The 20,419-nt window shown below is 35.6% G+C and overlaps 1 protein-coding gene, 3 long non-coding RNA genes and 1 pseudogene across 5 annotated transcripts in view; 3 read left to right on the plus strand and 2 right to left on the minus strand.

Annotated features, from left to right (window-relative positions):
• LOC127847320 (uncharacterized) overlaps nucleotides 1–1,754 on the minus strand; it is a 31,285-nt gene extending 29,531 nt beyond the window's left edge. Inside the window, exon 1 of the long non-coding RNA XR_008033920.1 lies at nucleotides 1,612–1,754. This is a non-coding gene — a long non-coding RNA (uncharacterized LOC127847320). The remainder of the gene's footprint in view (nucleotides 1–1,611) is intronic.
• LOC127847328 (uncharacterized) overlaps nucleotides 1–20,419 on the minus strand; it is a 116,099-nt gene that overhangs the window by 37,831 nt on the left and 57,849 nt on the right. The gene's annotated exons all lie outside the window — the stretch shown is intronic.
• Nucleotides 1–20,419, plus strand: part of LOC127847291 (uncharacterized) — a 119,283-nt gene that overhangs the window by 33,645 nt on the left and 65,219 nt on the right. The gene's annotated exons all lie outside the window — the stretch shown is intronic.
• Nucleotides 8,729–19,089, plus strand: LOC127847306 (tubulin polyglutamylase complex subunit 1-like; annotated as a pseudogene).
• On the plus strand, nucleotides 13,562–14,137 carry LOC127847329 (uncharacterized). The gene is made up of 3 exons (XR_008033929.1): nucleotides 13,562–13,696; nucleotides 13,961–14,004; nucleotides 14,093–14,137. It is a non-coding gene; the product is annotated as an uncharacterized LOC127847329 (long non-coding RNA).

The following is a 20,419-nucleotide window of genomic DNA, read 5'->3' on the forward strand; positions in this document are numbered from 1 at the left end:
TTTTAATGAAAATTCAATACTGCTCCAGCAGCTGGAGTTTCACTTCTTTATACTGCATGTATGGGTATGTATTATTACAGCATGGAGTTACACCACCTTACATATTCCTGTGCATATTGAATCATTTCTTTCTACGTTGTTTGTGAAGACTTTAATTATTCTAACACCAGTCACATACAAACATGTCAAACTTGAAATATTGAGAGAACACAATACACTGGAACAGAACATCCTGTCACACATACATAATTATTATTAGTGGATTGTATGCATATGTTACTAATGTGCTGTCTCTGGTATTTAACAACACACTATTAATACAATTTCAATAAGATTTGTTATCGACCACTCTTCGTATAACCATTTCCCACTTAGATACGTATTTTAACGCATTTGTAGTCCCTTAGAAAGTTAAATTTAATATGAGACCTTTCTTACTCGATTCAAGTTTTTAAGACTTCATCTTCAAAAGCTCAGATACTGATGAGCAGTAAACAGCATAAAATATGAACAAACTGCGAGTGACTTGCAGGCTATCAAGGTTTTAAGCTGCTTGCACATAGCCATTTCCACTATTGCTCTGATTGGGAAAATGATATTTCAATATCTTGATGTTACTCTGTTTTGCAGTTAATAGGTGTGCTGTGAGTCCCACAGGGGACAAGTTGTACTTCACAAACGTCTGGCAGAACAAGCTCCTCACCCTGGCCAGGGATGGTTCAGTCCTGGCCACCTTTACTGACCCTGGACTAGAATCCCCATGTGGTGTACACGTGACACCAGCAGGACAGGTGCTCGTTTGTGTACGCATATGGCCCGATCCCTTCATCCTACAGGTGGACAGTGAGGGCAAAAGGAAGCTGGCTATTCTTATGGAGAAGAATTGTATGCTGAACCCATATTCCGTCTGCTACAACAGACACACTGCCTCAGTCATTGTGGGACATCAGGACAACAGCATCATAGTGTTCAAAGTGCAATAGGTTAATTCTACATGTAAATTTGATTTTTGATTCAGATGAATTAAATTGCAATTGGATTGTGTTGTTGTGTTACTTAAACATTGTTAGTTATTTCAAGATGCATTTATTTTGTAAAAAAAATAATGTCACAAGTTCAAAGAATGTTTAGAGTTTCTGTGAACAAAAGAACTGCCAAATAGTGTATACTATTGTTACATCTATACAAATTGCTTTTGTATTTCTCATTTACTTAACAAGTTGACAAAAATGCTGGCGAAAAAAACACAAACAATTTTAGTTTCGAATATAGTAATATAGTATCTGTTATTTACATAACATCAACATTACACTATAACTATGTACATAGGCTGTCATTTCTTTAATATACACAACAAATGTATTGAAGATAGCATTGAATTTTTGTTTTTTTATTTTAATATAATGATGATGTTTTTTTTCCTGCACTGACAACATGTTTCTTGGTAATTTATAATAATTAATTTAGCGTAGCTGTGTAACCCAGGTTTTGATCAACATTAATATTCAAGAAATGTTGAGAATATTTTCAATCATGAAACCTGAATTAATAAATCGCCCCATTGGTGCAAAACGGTACCATGTGACATTTAATTTAAAAGCGACAATGTACCTTTTTGCACTAATGGGTCAAAATGATAATTCAGCATGTGCTAGCATGAAACTTATAGAAATGCAACATTGCGTTTTGCAATAATGTAAACCAACCCATGATGGTGTGTGGAAAGGGTTCTTAAAATACAGCACAAGAGATCTGCGATCAGAGACTAATGACCCCTTAACAGAGCCTTGACACATGATTTTTTGCAACACAGTGTTTACAAACACAAATAATGCATATATGCAATGGCTACAAACTAGGATTATCCACAGAATATTGGGAACAAACTGCCTTTTTTAAATGGGCTTGTCAGATAGTAATACATGTACTTTTTGCAAAATGTCAGAAGAATCAATTACCCATTTATTCTGGGAATGTAATGCTACAAAACTCATAAAAGACATCTCTGAAATCTTAAACAATGCAAATATTAAATACTTTATTCATTTCAAGGAGGAAAGTACATTTTTCAGTGCAAAAGGAAAGAAGTTATCCCAAATTTACAGGGATTTAAGGCTAGACTAAGATTTGCTTTAAATGTTTATGCAAACACAACAAGTCAATCAAATAAAGGAGTTTTTTTTAATGTTATAAGACTTATATGTAATTCATAATTTTATTAATGCATAAATAAGTGTTGTCAACCAAGCTACTCGCATTATATATGTAAAATGTTATAAATGTAATTGTAAATTGCATTCAAACATGCTGTTTACTTAGCAACCATCATAATGTAGGTAACTTGCAAATTGTGATTGCTTGCATTAAATTGTTTTTGTATTCTAAATTGCAATTGATTGTATTGTAAAAAATGCACTTTATATGTAAAATCACATGTTTGTTCATAATGTCCATTATAAAAACATGAATAACTAGCAAATCTTACTGTATACAGTTTTATGTTATATGAACACTGTAATCATAGATGTAAATTGAAGGGTAGTTGTAAATATGAAACTTCTTTTGTTAAGAATCACTTGTGGTATACATAAATAAGTATAAAATAAGTAACGTTAACTGTGTTAAAAAGTAAGAATGATGTATACTGTAATTCAGTTTGTGTATTGACAGTTATTACACAGTAAACACGCAAGATATACGGTAAAATAAGTATGTGTATGTACATGTCTTTGTAAATTGATGGTATATGACATGAATACAATCATTAATACATGAAAAAAGGGTTACAAGGTGAAACTATTTGATAAAGTTTAGAAATGTTAAGGAGCTACACCAGTTTGATACTTAACTGTATAAATCAACTTGTGCATGCACATGTATATTTGCCTGAGGTTTTATTCTTGAACACTATGTTCTCATTTATAAAAATTAGTATTACATGTATATTGCATTCTGTGCACTAATATATATTATAGCATATTGTTGTTCCTTGCTGTTTTCTACCCTGATATACTTTTATAATTGCCATTTAAACTTTAAAACCTATGAGTTTCGCAAAGGTAGTCATTCCGGCAGTGCATTTTTGCGCTCTCTTTGAATGCAATACGTTCTATCTGGCAGGGTTGCAAGGTCGGTGAGCAAAAACCATGTCTGTACATCTTCTTTCAATGTTATCTTGTTTTCTTAGGCAGGAAAAACATTTCAAAACAAATGATGTATGCAATAAGTATAATGCTCCTGACAAATAATTATATTGTGGTATACATTTATTAGGGCTGGAAATGAATATTCAAATATTTTCAAACAGCTGAATATTTGAATCCAAATTCATATTTGAATAATTGATTTGTATGCACAAAAACGTCCCACAAATCCTGCGTTTGTAAAACACAGGATTTGTGCTAAGAAGTCTTACTTCAAACAAACAAGATGCGTTTGTGAAACACAATGTCCCCCCTATATAATGTTTGACCTTGAAGGATGACCTTGACCTTGTGAAGGATGACCTTGACCTTTCACCACTCAAACTGTGCAGCTCCATGAGATACACATGCATGCCAAATATCAAGTTGCTATCTTCAATATTGCAAAAGAATTCATAAAATAAGCAATTTGGGCCACATATATTTGACCTCTGACCTTATAGGATGCCAAATATCAAGTTGCTATCTTCAATATTGCAAAAGTATTTATAAAATAAGCGATTTGGGCCACATATATTTGCGATTTGGGCCACATATATTTGACCTCTGATCTTGAATGATGACCTTGACCTTGACCTTTCACCACTCAAAATGTGCAGCTCCATGAGATACACATGCATGCCAAATATCAAGTTGCTATCTTTAATATTGCAAAAGTATTCATAAAATGAGCGATTTTGGCCACATATATTTTACCTCTGACCTTGAAAGATGACCTTGACCTTGACCTTTCACCACTCAAAATGTGCAGCTTCATGAGATACATATGCATGCCAAATATGAAGTTGCTATCTTCAATATACCAAAAGTTATTGCAAAATGTTAAAGTTGGCGCAAACAGACCAACAGACAGACAGGGCAAAAACAATATGTCCACCACTACTATAGTGGCGGACATAAAAATACCATAAATGCGGAAGGTGTCATTCCCATTATTAGCCTGTGTGGTCTGCACAAGTTTATCTGGAACAACACTTCATGTACATGCATTAAGCCCAGTTTTTCAAGAGCACGGCTTATTAAAATATGATTGACATTAACTGAAGCGTCTATGTAAGTGGAAGCCTTCCCATTACTTTAAACATATTTATTTCGCTGGTTTGCATTCAAAGCCTTAGGCTTAATGAAATGCTCTCGAGTCCGTTTCCAGGGAAGAATCAGTACTTGGTGTCTTTAAGGGAAGATCTAAAGACAACTCACAAATGTGAACTACACATCTTAATATGGGAAGACACTTAATGCCTATTTCTTTTGTCTAGAACGAGGCTCATATAGTCATTGAAAACTTTGAGAATATAAACAGCAGCAAATTTCATAAATAAAATATTTTACGTTTTAATACAATAAATGAATGTCATTTGATTTTACTGAGCACTATGCTTATATTCACAACATATATCCTAGTTTCATTGTTAATGGCACATTCAAATCACACAAGGAACACACAAGACACACGTACCGCATAACAATATTGGGATATCATCTTCATATCAAATAAGGGACAAAATTGTCACAATTTTCAATTTGAAAAAAAGTCTGATAAAGGGAGACAACTCAAACTGAACTGATTGTTTATAATAAAACCCCTTTGTTTCAAAATAAATCTTTTTTTAGTCGTGGCGACCTTGACCTTGGAGATATTGACATAATTCTTTTGAGCGACACACCGTCCAAATATGGTGAACAAATGTGACAAATGATTTTAAAATCTAACAATGAACAACAAAGTTATGGCCCGCACAAGCTTGTTCCGCCCGCCAGCCCGCCCACCTGCCCGCCCGCCCCCCGCCTACCGACATTTGCCAATCTAATAACCACTTCGGAAAACCTGGTTAAAATGAGCCATGCTCTGGGAAAATAGGGCTTAAAGCATGTGCGTTAAATGTCATCACAGATAAGCCTCTGAAATCCATACAGTCTTATCAGGGACAACGCTATCCAGGCTAATCAGGGACAACACTATCCGCTTAAATTGAATTTCTAATTTGCTGAGATAATTTTTTTAACAAATTATAACTACATTATATCTAATTACATTTAAATGAGGACAAAAGTAGTTTATAATCTTATCTTTACTTTAGTAATGTAGACACCCAATGCAGGCAAGTTGGTGAAAACAAGCTCTAAGATGAAGATGTGGCATGTCTATTTATCAATCGCCTAATCCATCACAAAACGTAAGTGAACGAGATACTAATAAAACAATGGTGTATAACGGTGGTGGCGGATATGTATATACTGTCTTTATGTACGCCTTGTTGCAAAACTTGATTTTAATTTGCAATAGAATATTTTACATTTATAACTTTTCTTCAAAGATCTAAATACAAAAGTTTTGAACTGGCATTTACACCATATTATGATATTAACATTTCGACATTTACCAAAATTATCCTGAGTAAACAGCCAATAACAAATCTTAATGAAATAGTGGGAATTTCCCAACAGTGTACATTTTTTCTAAACTGCACAACACAGATATTAACTAATTTTTCATATTCTAATTTATCTCTCTATGAAGTAAAGGCATACAGATTTCTATTTTTTTTTATACGGTGTTTCTAACAAATGCAAAATTCCACTTATTCATTTGTGCCTCCTGGCAGGAAATTTTAGCAAAATTTTATTGGCTGCACTAGGGATCAATAAAGGTGAAAACCTGGGTTAGACAGCTACGCCAAAAAATGTAAAATATTTCACCGGATTTCAGTAGCTTTTATAAACAAGGAGTCAAATCACCCCTAGTCTTAAGCTTTTAGAAATCAAACTTTATATTGCAGGTGTGATTTTTAAGCGCATCTTAAAAAATAATTAAAGTTAAGTAGAAGTGACATTATGTTTAACAAGAAATATCTTTAAAAAAGATATAGGCGTTGATTGTGGTTTGAGTTTGTGAAAGGTAAAGAGTTCAAAAAATGAGACCAAGGATAGCGAATGTCTTTTTCTGTGCAGTTCTTATCTGGATCACACGCAATACGGGATGTTACGCGGAGTTTTCGCGGCTTATTTTACATAATTACATATTGCTGGTCATAAACCTATAGATACAAAACAGAAAACCAAATGAAGAATGGAAGTGAAATTTAAACATATGAGTCAACCGGCCACACGAGAAGTATCCGTATTTATAGGCGCGTTCTTCGAACAAACCTGTTTTAGTGGTTTGTCGGGCATTGCTATTTGATTCAATTATTAACAGTATCGAGAATCATCGTGCTCATGCTTAAAGTGATATTATGGGCATTTTGCACTGTTGAATTGAGCTGAGAAGAATTAACAGGTCAAAATAGTTAGTTAAAATGTGGTTACTGATCAATTATCTGCAACTCACCTTGCTACCAGTTGTTTATAAAAATAAAATTTTATATTCGATATTCTTACGTGACCCACCCAGTCCTGTAAGCCGAAATGATCCGAAAACAATATTGTGTCTTTGTGTCGTATGAACAAATCTGCACTAAAACTAAATTTTGGTTCAACTCGTAAACGCATGATCAGTTGTCAAACGAAAGTACGGTTGATATTCAAATGCATTATTTTTCTCTTTCTGGTATATTGTTTTAGTATGTTGATGCTGCATTAATTAATATAAGTGTATATGAAGTAGAAACATCAAAAATAATCAACGGTTGCGATAGACACCTATAAACTGTTACATGCTCATAATATCACTTTAGTACATTAGGCAATATGGTGGAATAATTATTGTTAAATTTATCAAAAATAATATTTATCATTGTATTTTTGAAAACACATTAAGAATCTATTATTGGCATACCATAATAATATTGCTGAATATCTTCATTTTACATATTTCTGGTCTAAAGAAAATTCCAGGTCACCTAGTTCACGGATAGCGTCTTTATTATATAACGATTATTTTACTGGCCGCGAACTCCGGTGATGACCTGTATATAAACTCTGAATGTCCGCGAATTGACCCGAAAACTCGCGGGTTGAAATGCAATGCTTTAAAGTGAGGCCGTGGTGTAATGGATATGGTGTCCGCCTAGCGACCGGGAGGTCACGGGTTCGATCCCCACCGTGGGAGCGTTCTTTAGATCTCCCCCAAACACACAAAGTACTGGTTCTAGGCCCAGGAAACGGACTTGAGAGCATTTATATAAGCCTTAGGCTTTCGATGCAATCGAGCTAAAATAAATAGGTTTAAACTAAAGTGAGGCCTCACTTCCACTGCTCTTTATACTTTTACATGTTAACATGTTGACAGGAATATGGAAGTAAGTACTAAATATGAGAACATAGCCTTTTAAGTATAAACGCTTTTGCGCTGGTAATACTCTGAAAATAAAAGGTGTACGCACAAACTGTATTGATGTTGAGAATTGAGTGTAAAACTGTTCTATCTATTAAGCCTTTTCATTAGAGATAAAATTGTTTCATACAGTAAAACAGTGTTACAAAGACGCGGATATGTTTCCAATGTTCTGGTGGTATACTCAAATCAGCCAATGGAATAAATGAAGTGTATTCATTCGTACCTAGCCGCGTGAAATTTTATTTGAATTTTATTGGACACTTACAAAGGTCAGGCTAAGGTGAAAAGCTGGCTTAATACAGCTTACGCCGAAAAAGCAACAAAAACAGCAAAAACATATTTTACAAGATATCAAGTGCTCATGATGTCATTATAAACATGCCAAACGTCTAATAAACTCTAAAGTCACTGTTATATTATTCTAAGCCTTGCCTAATGTATTACAAAAAGATCAGCAAGTAAGTTCAAACATACTATTCTCTATGTATTGACCGGGTGCCTTTAAACGTATTTTCCATACCCAAGGTACACTATAGTATACTTAAAGAATACCCGAGGTACTTTGAAGTAGTACCCGAGCCGACCATGACCAGTTGAGCCATACTTAATATAGCCTGCACAGGCTAATCTGGCGTCAAAGGCACACACATTAAGCCCTGATTTCCCATAGTGTGGCTCATACATATACAATGTAAGCCTATATAGTAGCCATCATTTCATTAACACCTCAGTTGATATTTAATAATTTCGCAAGCTTAACAATCACCATTATGCATACATGACTGCAAATACAATCAACCTGATATTTAATATTTACGTTTGACCCATGTTTATATTGAATCCGTCGTGTGCATAATGTACACATTGAACCAAATTTAAGAACTATTTATAGATACGGTATTTGACCTCATAAGTAAAGATGCTGATTGCAAATTCAACTTAAATGGCTGTTCTGATAAAAGACAGTGTATTTATTCCTATGAAAGATAAAAAGCACACATGCCCATATTACCTAACCCACGCAAAACTCTTCCATCGTGTGTAATTCACCAGTAAACGAACAATTTAATGTTTGACGTTAACCTGTAATAACATTCTTGTTTGAAACTCTTTCGACATGTGCTCGATAAACTTCGGTAGTTTCCGTCATCAACCGGTCGCAGGCGGGAATATCCGTGCGACCATTGCAAGCTGCTTTCGGATTTGTCCGGAACATTACGGAAGCGTATTTACCCTGTCGACAAAAATGACTGAACGAAGCAAAAAGATAAATTCATCTGACGACATTCCCAAAGAGTCTGACAGGCAATTTGTAGGTGCAGTTTGTTTTCTTGAGGTCACTTCTATTTGTTTTGCAATAATTCAGTTCAAACAATTGTAAAAATTCTTGGTAACAGAATTTTGGAAGTATTGCAACGTATTTTCGCGATTGTTTAAGCGATCTTACATCGTTCATTAATAATACAAAAGACAATACCGATACGATAATGTTAATGTTACTATCAGCTACTAGTCCTGTTGTGTTATAATTAACTCGTGTGATATTGCTCCGTGTGATAGTGCACATGTTGTGCAGATGCACTCATACTAGTGTAATAGGATGGGTTCTTAACTTACCAACTAAGCCTTAGTAAGGTATCATTTAGTGAACTATAACTTAGAAAGTATTCAGTATGGTTTCATTTATTTCTACCCTTTAGTATAAGAAACTCTAAGCGTTAGTGGCATAGGAATGCCACACATGTTCAGGCCTAAGCCCTTCAGAAATGGAGGTTCACTCAGATAGTGGGTGGAAAAATCAACACATATATAATAAACATATCATTTCATACAATGGCAATAAGTAGAACAAAGGGAAGAAACAGTTAAATTAAATGTAAATGTTTGCTATCAACCGGTTAGTTATACATACAATGTGGTTTTCAGGTATTAGGCCGACAATTCCAAGTTTACATATTTGCAGGTTTGCACAAATGATTGTGTTTTAACTTCTCGAATTTCATTATACAGAGCTCCTGATAAGGGTCGTATTTTCGTAACTACGAATTATTTTCAAGTCCGTTACGTATTTATTTTAAAATTTTGTCTTACCATTAAGAATTACAAAATCAAGTTACGAATATTATTTTTACATCGGTTCGTATCGATTTTTATTGAGTTCTGATTATAGACTTATTCTGGATTGGGATAAAATGTAATAAACCCACTTATCTCACATACATTGGAAACAAAGATGACCCACAATAATTACTGTTATTATTTGAATGAAACGATCATTGGTCGATAAAATGGTTCAGTGTTGATGTAGATACAGATTGGATAAGTTTTTCCAAAGTTGTGGTGATTCAGATAACACATATGAATACACTGTAACTCCAATGTAGCGCGGTCAATGGGATCTAAGCCGCGAAACAGTGTTATAAACGGATCCGCGTTATAAGTTTGGTGCTCATTTATTGCAGGGGGCTATAAAAACAGGTATAGTATAGCATATATTATAGGTCCTGTGTATTGCCATGCTGTGTTTAGATAAAATGCAATATGATAATTATACATGTACAAAGAAATGTTTTATTACATAATACGCGTCATGTAAAAAACATGCATCCCGGGGACTTTCTGATAACGGGCAAAAATTAAAGTGAATCTCTGTTAACAAGTATACTGCGTTAGCATGTAAATAAATCGTCACGATTATTTAATTTATTTTTTGTATGCGCACTGAAACATTAAACATACACAAAGATCGTTTTATGTATCAAGCGTGTAATGCATATAATAAACAATAACGCAGCCATAGTTTATACAATGAACTGCTCTGATAGAGAATATATGTAATAAACACTGACTCGCAAGTTGTTTACACCTTTATTGACATTACACAACAGATTAACACCAATTAGCTGTCAAGTTTAGTTTAACCTCTAATCGATTAAAATCAGTTAAACGGACGGATAAAGACATCAAGCAGTGATTGCTGCCATCTTTGAATTTTCTGAAAATACATGAAGTCGCATAACATGGATTTGAATCAGAAATGGAAGGTTGGAGAAAAAACGGGATTGAAGCACCCCCGCATTATATTGGATTCAGCGTTATAACGGAGAGCGTTATATTGGAGTTACAGTGTATACATGGTCCAATATAAACATATATTGTTGACACATTAATCAATTATCCCCTTCAATAGCTGTTCATTAGTAAATGGTGTAACATTTCATGGTGTTTTATTTACAGTTTTCCTAAAGAACAACAAACACTTCAGTTAAGTAAATTCCTATTATTTGGTATCAAGAAGTTATTTTGTTCTATTTGTTTTGCAGAGAAGAGCAATGTAGGTGCATTGATGCGAGATGCTCTTAGCAAAATCATTGCAAACAGACCTGAGGATCCCATATAGTTTCTTGCGGACTAGTAAGTTTGCATGCAACAGCTTTTATTATTAAATTAAGACGCCTAACATAAAGTTTGCATAATGTGTAGTTACATTTTGTCTAGTTTTTAATTAAATGTATTTAAGATAATTTTTCTTGTGTTTAGCTCACCTGAGCACGAATTGCTCATTATTTACTATATTGAACTTAGGTGAGCGCTTCAGGGCCATTGTGGCCCTCTTGTAATAAAATAACCTTAGGGCTCTTATGTAATTCTATTCCGCAATATTATTCACAACCAAACTAAAACTAATAATAGTTCTGCATTGGTTCGCAGTTTTGATTCCATTTAGGACAGCTCAAGCCAGGTTCAGAAAGCAGACCAGATCCTGAAGTTGACACACTACAGTCGCCCGATGTTTGAGTCTAATGTTCGAATGGCCTATGACGCCCTCGCTGGACACAAAGGTAAAGTGAAAATATTACTGCTGTAATATTCTTATTATTTATGGGACATTAATTTTCCATTTGTTTCGTGGTTATACCGATCCTCAAATTTAAGATTGTAATACATGTATATAATTATGTCCAATATTTAATTTGTTTAAAGACTCAATTACTGTAGGCATAAAGGAAAAAAATATCCAGTATAATCCATGCACACATCCTATGTCTGTTTCGCAACACAGATAAGTCCAGATACGTCACAAAGTACACAGTACATAAGGCCTCGACACTAATTTTTTTTCAACTAGCCCATTCGGGCTAGTAAATGCAGAACCTACTAGCCCTGACCAATCTTTCATGTGCCCTGACGCAAGTATTATCAAAACATTTATATCTATCATTCAACGGGTATTTTCTTGTGCATGGAGACGCCCAATTATGACTCAATCATTCTTATAAGCTTGCCTTACTAATGCGTAAGTGAATCTTAAATGTCGCAAAATAACGTGTTATGGTAGTCATAAAATTGTACAGGATTAACTCCCTTTAATTTAAACTAAAAGCCGGGATCAACCTTTAATATTAGTTTTGCTTATTGCATTGCGTAAAAAAGTTTGTCAAAACACTTCTAATTGATCAAACAAATTAAAGTTATTTATAATTGATAAATAACTAATAATTTTAATGTAACTTTGTGTTTAAGGCGAGTTTGATACCTTCATCGATCCCTGACAATCCTTGGCGATCCCAGCTTTTAGCTTAAAAGGTATTTTTATCAAGAAAACACATCACTTCGAGGAAACCAATCAAAAACCGTATCTAGAGGATTTCCGTTTAAAAATAGGTACTGACGTGTTTTCTCGATAAAAATACGATCCAAATCCATTTCGAGATATGATCCGTTAAAAAGCGTTTGTTGTCTCCGACTTCACTCTGGGATTTAATTGTCATCTGATCGTACTGTAATAAGATGTTTACATCTTTGAAAAGCTTATTTAAAATGTAGATTATTGATATAGAACACATTATCCCGCCCAGAATACACTCGACCGGTCGGACATGTTCCTTGGACATTGGCTATCTTGGTACAGTGAATGTCGTTCGGACGTGCCTTAGTGCGGAGCTCTGTACATTATACTTTGTACTTACGGGGTAACTGACATTTCCTGTAATACGCTAATGCAGGAAAGCTGTGTTGATAGCATACAGGTAAAATAGTAAGGATTAGCGCTTATTGTTAACAACTTCATGTATGTCTGTATTGATGTAACCCCAGTCAAAGTTAAGCAATCATGAGCTTTGTGTCATCCCAGATTAGCCTTAGTTGTCGCACAGACTTATCAGGGACTGCACTGTCCGCTGTTATGGAATTTATCATTTCAAGGAAGTCTCTTCTAAATGAAAATCAAGTCGAGGACAAAAAGTGTTGTCCCTGATTAACCTGTGCAGACTGCATAGGCTCTTCTTGGACAACACTTTCCTCACATGCAAGGCTCATATGTTCATTTCATTAAATTTTTAGTGAGCAAAGGTGTTCATGGTGTTGATGGGAATGTTTTTGTTGAATTACTTCAGGCATTATGCAGGTGAGCTGTTTTTTTCAACCTCATTTCTAATCTTTAGTGTTTAAGTAACATGAATTATAAAACTAAGCTCTGTACAACATATCTATATATTAATACACCTTATTTTTCAAAAATTACTAAATGTTTGTCGCTTTAATTTTTTTTTTCAAAAATCTTGAATGAACTTGAAATAGTTTTGAAATTTGTTATAGAAAAATCAGTGAAGAAGGCCCTTTAATTTGTATTTCCTGAACTTTTTTGGTAAATACTGCACCGTCATTATTGTTTGTTGGACATTAAGTTTTGTTGACTTTGTGGGTTGAACAATTAATGTATTTAACACAAACACATTGGTAAATGACAGAATCAAATTCCTCATTATTTTCACAAAATCAGAAATTCACAATCTTAAATGTCCATGAAAAAGTCATACTATGAAAAGCCTCAAATTTTCATACCGACAAATATAAATTTAATTGATTTAATAGTATAACAGTTATAAATTATCAGACTAATTGGTAAATTAATGTTAACAGAGACCTCCCTGAACCAGTTACCCAGAAACTGCTACAGAAGATGGAATGTCGACCCTACGAGGCCATTCACTATGATGTGTTCAGATCTGGGGTGTTCACACGCTGTGTGCTTCTAGGTATGTGTTCAGATCTGCGGTGTTCACAAGCTGTGTGCTTCTAGGTATGTGTTAAGATCAGGGGTGTTCACAAGCTCTGTGCTTCTAGGTATGTGTTCACATCTGCAGTGTTCACAAGCTGTGTGCTTCTAGGTATGTGTTAAGATCAGGGGTGTTCACAAGCTCTGTGCTTCTAGGTATGTGTTCAGATCAGGGGTGTTCACAAGCTGTGTGCTTCTAGGTATGTGTTAAGATCAGGGGTGTTCACAAGCTGTGTGCTTCTAGGTATGTGTTCAGATCAGGGGTGTTCACAAGCTCTGTGCTTCTAGGTATGTGTTAAGATCAGGGGTGTTCACAAGCTCTGTGCTTCTAGGTATGTGTTAAGATCAGGGGTGTTCACAAGCTGTGTGATTCTAGGTATGTGTTCACATCTGCGGTGTTCACAAGCTGTGTGCTTCTAGGTATGTGTTCAGATCTGCGGTGTTCACAAGCTGTGTGCTTCTAGGTATGTGTTAAGATCAGGGGTGTTCACAAGCTCTGTGCTTCTAGGTATGTGTTCACATCTGCAGTGTTCACAAGCTGTGTGCTTCTAGGTATGTGTTAAGATCAGGGGTGTTCACAAGCTCTGTGCTTCTAGGTATGTGTTCAGATCTGCGGTGTTCACAAGCTGTGTGCTTCTAGGTATGTGTTAAGATCAGGGGTGTTCACAAGCTCTGTGCTTCTAGGTATGTGTTCAGAACTGCGGTTTTCACAAGCTGTGTGCTTCTAGGTATTTCGATTTCTAAGAAAACATTGTATAATATTTATGTTTAAACTTTGTTGGAAAAAAAGCCGCTTTAGTAAAAACTGACCATGTCCTAAGTCCCACTTGTTAATTGCAACAACTTTCTACATATTACTACATGCAGCGGCTGTGATATTTTTTCACTACCGTGACAAGTTTTAGTTTCAACAGTTTCAAGAATGTCATTATTCCTCTAGTTTAAAATAATTTATTTAAAGCTTGATTGTATTGAAAGCCAAATGCTTATTAAATCGCTCTTCAGTCAGTTTCCTCGGTAGACCCAGTACATGGTGTCCATGGTTAGATCTGAAGAACGTTTCCATAGTGGGGAGTGAATCCTTGACCTCCTGGTTGCTAGGTGGACACCATATCCATTACGCCACAGTGACCTTGAATTATTACTCCATTATTCCTTTGCAAATGCCACCAAGATTACGTCAAGCTGGCTGAGTTGTTCTTCCAATCTCTGGACGTGCAACAGTCTGGAAAGGCGAACAAGTCGCTGTGTGACGTTGTGGTGGAACAACTGAACACCTCGCTGGGAAGCACACGCACAGACGCACGTAGGATTCTTGAGAGCGGGTACAATCTCGGGGTGGATGGATTGTACTTGGCATTAGAGAGGGTAAGTTTCATTCGCGTTATATGAATATAGGGATATCATCACAGACATGCCTGTGAAGTCCGCACAGGCTAGTGAGGGACAGCATTACGCTTTTATGTATTTTTTTGTTTTAAGGAAGTGTCTTAAGGGGAAATCCATTTAAGGCGGAAAGTGTCATCCCTGCTTAGCCTTTGTAGACTGCACAGGCTAATCTGGGGCGACACTTTAGGCATATGCTTTAAGTCCTGTTTTTACAGAACACGACTCAGTTTATCTGTTTGTATGGATTTTTTGCCATTTTCATTAGCATGTCACTCACGTCACAGTGGTCTGTTACCTCACAATATGTCTGGGTAACATGGTTTACAAGTATCACGTGCAAGACACTGACAAATGGCCTATTTGAGTCAAAGGTTGAGGAAGAAGGGACGTAGAAACAGCCTATTTGAGTCAAAGGTTATGGGAGAAGGGACGTAGAAACAGCCTATTTGAGTCAAAGGTTGAGGGAGAAGGGACATAGAAACAGCCTATTTGAGACAAAGGTTAAGGGAGAAGGGACGTAGAAACAGCCTATTTGAGTCAAAGGTTAAGGGAGAAGGGACGTAGATACAGCCTATTTGAGTCAAAGGTTAAGGGAGAAGGGACGTAGAAACAGCCTATTTGAGTCTAAGGTTAAGGCAGAAGGGACGTAGAAACAGCCTATTTGAGTCAAATGTTAAGGGAGCAGGGACATAGAATCAGCCTATTTGAGTGACGTCAAAGGTTAAGGGAGAGGGGACGTAGAAACAGCCTATTTGAGCCAAAGAATAAGGGAGAAGGGACATATAAACAGCCTATTTTAGCAAAAGGCTAAGGGAGAAGGGATGTAGAAACAGTCTATTTGAGTCAAAGGTTGAGTGTGAAGGGATGTAGAAAAAACCTATTTGAGTCAAAGGTTGATGGAGAAGGCATGTAGAAATAAATACATTATCAATTCCAGCAGGTTTTTATGTCAAACTGGGAATCAAGCTCGCAGTTTTCAGGTTTTAAGTCAAGGCTGAGCAGGGCAACCTGCCTGTTACTAAAGCATCAACATCATACAGTTTATTTGGAATTTTGTTGGAAGTGAAATGCATTTTGTGATTTAACTGAAATGTCTTTACATCTTTATGTTATACTTCAGGCGATGTCACGAACAAGTCGAAATGCTTCTCTTCAGACATGAGAATAGTTTGAAACGGAGATCTGCGATTGCTTTCTATCAAAGGTAATTCAAATTAATTTAATTTCTCAATTTTAACTTTATGATCTTTCAATATAATTTGCATCACAATTGTTTAATGTTTGTGATCTTAAAGAGAAATTTAGGCATTTTTATGTCCCCCACTATAGTAGTGGGGGACAAATTGTTTTAGCCCTGTCTGTTGGTCTGTTGGTTGGTTGGTTTGCGCCAACTTTAACATTTGCAATAACTTTTGCAATTTTGAAGATAGCAACTTGATATTTGGCATGCATATGTATCTCATGGAGCTGCACATTTTAAGTGGTGAAAGGTCAAGGTCATCCTTCAAGGTCAAAGGTCAAATATATGGGTCAAAATCGCTCATTTAATGTACACTTTTGCAGTATTTCAATATTCAAGATAGCAACTTGATATTTGGCATGCATGTGTATCTCATGGAGCTGTACATTTTGAGTGGTAAAAGGTCAAGGTCATCCTTCAAGGTCAGATGTCAAATAAATGTAGCCAAAATCGCTCATTTTATGAGTACTTTTGCAATATTGAAGATAGCAACTTGATATTTGGCATGCATGTGTATCTCACAGAGCTGCACATTTTGAGTGGTAAAAGGTCAAGGTCATCCTTCAAGGTCAGAGGTCAAATTTATGTGGCCCAAATCGCTAATTTTATGAATTCTTCTGCAATATTGAAGATAGCAACTTGATATTTGGCATGCATGTGTATCTCATGGAGCTGCACATTTTTAGTGGTGAAAGGTCAAGGTCAAGGTCATCCTTCAAGGTCAAATATATGGGTCAAAATTGGAAATGTAATATCACTTCTGCAATATTGAAGCTAGCAATTTTATATTTGAAATGCATGTGTATCTCATGGAGCTGCACATTTCGAGTGGTGAAGGGTCAAGGTCAAGGTCATCCTACAAGGTCAAACGTCATATAGGGGGACATTGTGTTTCACAAACACATCTTGTTTACAATAGACAACAGTTACTGTCAGATCCACTGGCTTTATGGGAACACATTCTTTTCACCTGGCTTAATTTTTATGCTCCCCAAAAATTTATTTTTGGGGGAGCATATAGTCGCTGCTTCGTCTGTCCGTGAGCCTGTCTGACCGTCCGTGCACAAGTTTTGTCCGGGCTATTTCTCAGCAACTAATGACCGGAATTCAATGAAACTTTATGGGGAGCTTCACTACCAAGAGGAGATGTGCATAATATCAGCGGGTTCTGGTGGGATGATTTTTCACAGAGTTATGGCCCTTTGAAATTTTCCATTAACTGTTCATATTATTGCAATTCTTGTCCGGGCTATTTCTCAGCAACTAATGACCGGAATTCAATGAAACTTTATGGGAAGCTTTACTACCTAGAGAACATGTGCATATCATCAGCCGGTTCTGGTCGGATGATTTTTTACAGAGTTATGGCCATTTGAAATTTTCCATTAATTGTACATATAGTGCAATTCTTGTCCGGGCTATTTCTCAGCAACTAATGACCAGAATTCAATGAAACTTTATGGGAAGCTTGACTACCAAAAAGAGATGTGCATATTATCAGCCGGTTCTGGTCGGATGATTTTTCACAGAATTATGGCCCTTTGAAATGTTCCATTGTACATATGATGCAATTCTTGTCCGAGCTATTTCTCAGCAACTTATTACGGGAATTCAATGAAACTTTATGGTAAGCTTCACTACCAACAGGAGATGTGCATATTTTCAGCCGGTTATGGTCGGCTGATTTTTTACAGAGTTATGGCCCTTGTAAATATTCTATAAACTGTACATATAGTGCAATTCTTGTCGATCTATTTTTCCCCAACTACTGACTGGAGTTCAATGAAGCTTTATAGAAAGCTTAACCACCTTGAGGAGATGCACATGTTATTTGTGGGTTCTGGTTAGATGATTTATTTAGAGAGTTATGGCCCTTTGAAATTTTTAAGTTGCTAAACTATCCATCTTATTATTTTGTCCAAAGTAATGCCCCTCAAGACGTTTCCTTTTATCTGAATATATAGTGCAATATTGTGACAACAAAAACCTTTGGGGAGCATCACCCGTCTCCGACGGTTGTTAAAAGATTAATAATTTAAAGCAAAAGCAGTTACAAGACTGTACATGTGCAAGACTGTGAATAAGTAATGGAGTATCCAACAATCAGAATACCCGCACTCTGGGAAAACAGAGCTTAATGCATGTGTGCAAAGTGTGGTCTCAAATTAGCCTGTGCAGTGCGCAGTTGCAGTGTTCTAGGTGATTTACTGTGAAATTGGTTTCTGGTAAATATTATAAACATTTTAATCTGATGTTTGCTATCTTATATTGCTTCAGGTGAAGAAATTTGGGTGAAAAACTACAGGGCAGGCTTTTACCTAAACTTCATTTCATGTGTGCGATGTTATGGACATTGTCCAGCTGCACTACATGTATAGCTGCCTGATGATACACATAATGGTTTTACACATGAAATACTGCACAACCATTTATATTCGTCAGCAAGAAGTTTCATGATTTTTTACAACTGACATTTTGGTTTATAAGTATATGCGTAGATTTCTGATTTTGTAGAAAAAAGACTGCGTGGGTCATTTCTGATGAGTTTGTGTTCAATTCTTGGAATGAACAAGAATTGATGTCCCAAAAATAATAATGATTTTACTGTGCACTTCCACTGTTCCACTGCAATCAACCTGCGATGTGCTTTCTACAAGAAGCATGCAAAATCTGTGTAGTTTTTGTAATCATTTTTGTTATTAAGGTGTCAGCAAGGAAAACCTAAGCTGAGAAATCTTCAGGCATTTTCAGTCTAAATGTACCACACAAGCACTATGAACACAATAAGCTGTAAAGACACGAGTACAAGAGACATGTTTGGTTGTGTTAAACATTGTAATGAATAATAAATGCTCAAATTGTGTTTAAAATCATGTTTGTCTTAATGTGTGATATTTGAACAAAATATGTAAACAAGAAATAGTTTTGTTGTTGTTTGTTATCTGAAATCAGTTGAGTGAATGTAGTCATTCTCTTATACCCCTACATAAAACACATTATATCGTAGTATTAAATACCTGTCCGATTAAATTCCATAATCTCATAGCATTTCTAGAAAACATCATACGAGTCACGCTCTGTGAAAATTGGGTTAAATACATGTGCATAAAGTGTCATCCCAGATAAGCCTGTGCAGTTTTTCAAATGAAAATCCAGTGTACATGGAAAGTGTCGTCCCTGATTAGCCTGTGTGGCCTGCAGAGGCTAATCTGGGACTACACACTTGCATTAAGTCCTGTTTTCGCTTGGCAAGGCTCAGTTAACCTTACAGATAACCTCTTTACACTAAATTCTTATCTTTCGTTTCGGCAACATATAAGAAAGTACCTCTTGATGAAACTACCTGCCATGCCAGAACTTGAACCGTATGAACGCAAACTTTTAGTTCAAACCTATTTATGTAAGCTCTATTACATCAAACGCCTAAGGCTTATTGATACTTGAGTCCAATGCTAATAACACAGCTTAGGTGAAACGTTGTCAACAATTATGGAAGATATACCCGTTTCATAATTGGAAGAAATGTTTACAACTTTGCAACTAACGTAATGTGTAGCCTCAAAGCGGTGACGTATTCTAAAAATAGCCGAAAGAAATATCAATTTTAATTCGATTTTAAACTACTTTTTACCAGCAGAAAGTAACTTTTTAGATCACTACAAACGTTTTAACCAATTTAAAGAGACCTACTTTGTGAGTGATACCGGAAAACGTTGAAAATCAACGATATATTTTTGGTGATCTGAGCCACTTTTACTTTAACTTTCCCGAGTAAACAGCGATGTAAATAAACGGATTGTTTGTAAACACAATTGACTTCGAGGACACTGTATTTTGAGCTCAAAACAAGTTGTATTGCTCATTTTTTATGGTAATGTCCAATAGCATATATATATATATATTGTTTTTTTGACAACCTTTATAAATTAAATATTTAAAAAATATTTAAAATACGGTAAATAATTACGGATCGTCACCTTTCTAGGGCCTTTAAATATTCAATTAAAGTTACTATGTATTTGTGTCCCGTTTCGAATCTATTTTAAAACCTTTAAATGAAGGGCATTTTAATAAGTCTTTTTGTGTTGTTCGCACACCCTTTACTTTAAATGCTAATTAAATAGCGGTTCTTTTAATTTGTAGGTGCGAACAATTAGCACAAGTTTTCAATGCTTTCAAATAAACAAGAAATAATTTGTGATAAATCAATTAATTCCACGATTTGGTAAATTACTGCAATGGTGAGAAAT

Source organism: Dreissena polymorpha, chromosome 10, assembly GCF_020536995.1.
Source record: "Dreissena polymorpha isolate Duluth1 chromosome 10, UMN_Dpol_1.0, whole genome shotgun sequence".
In the NCBI taxonomy this organism is placed as follows: Eukaryota; Metazoa; Mollusca; class Bivalvia; order Myida; family Dreissenidae; genus Dreissena; species Dreissena polymorpha.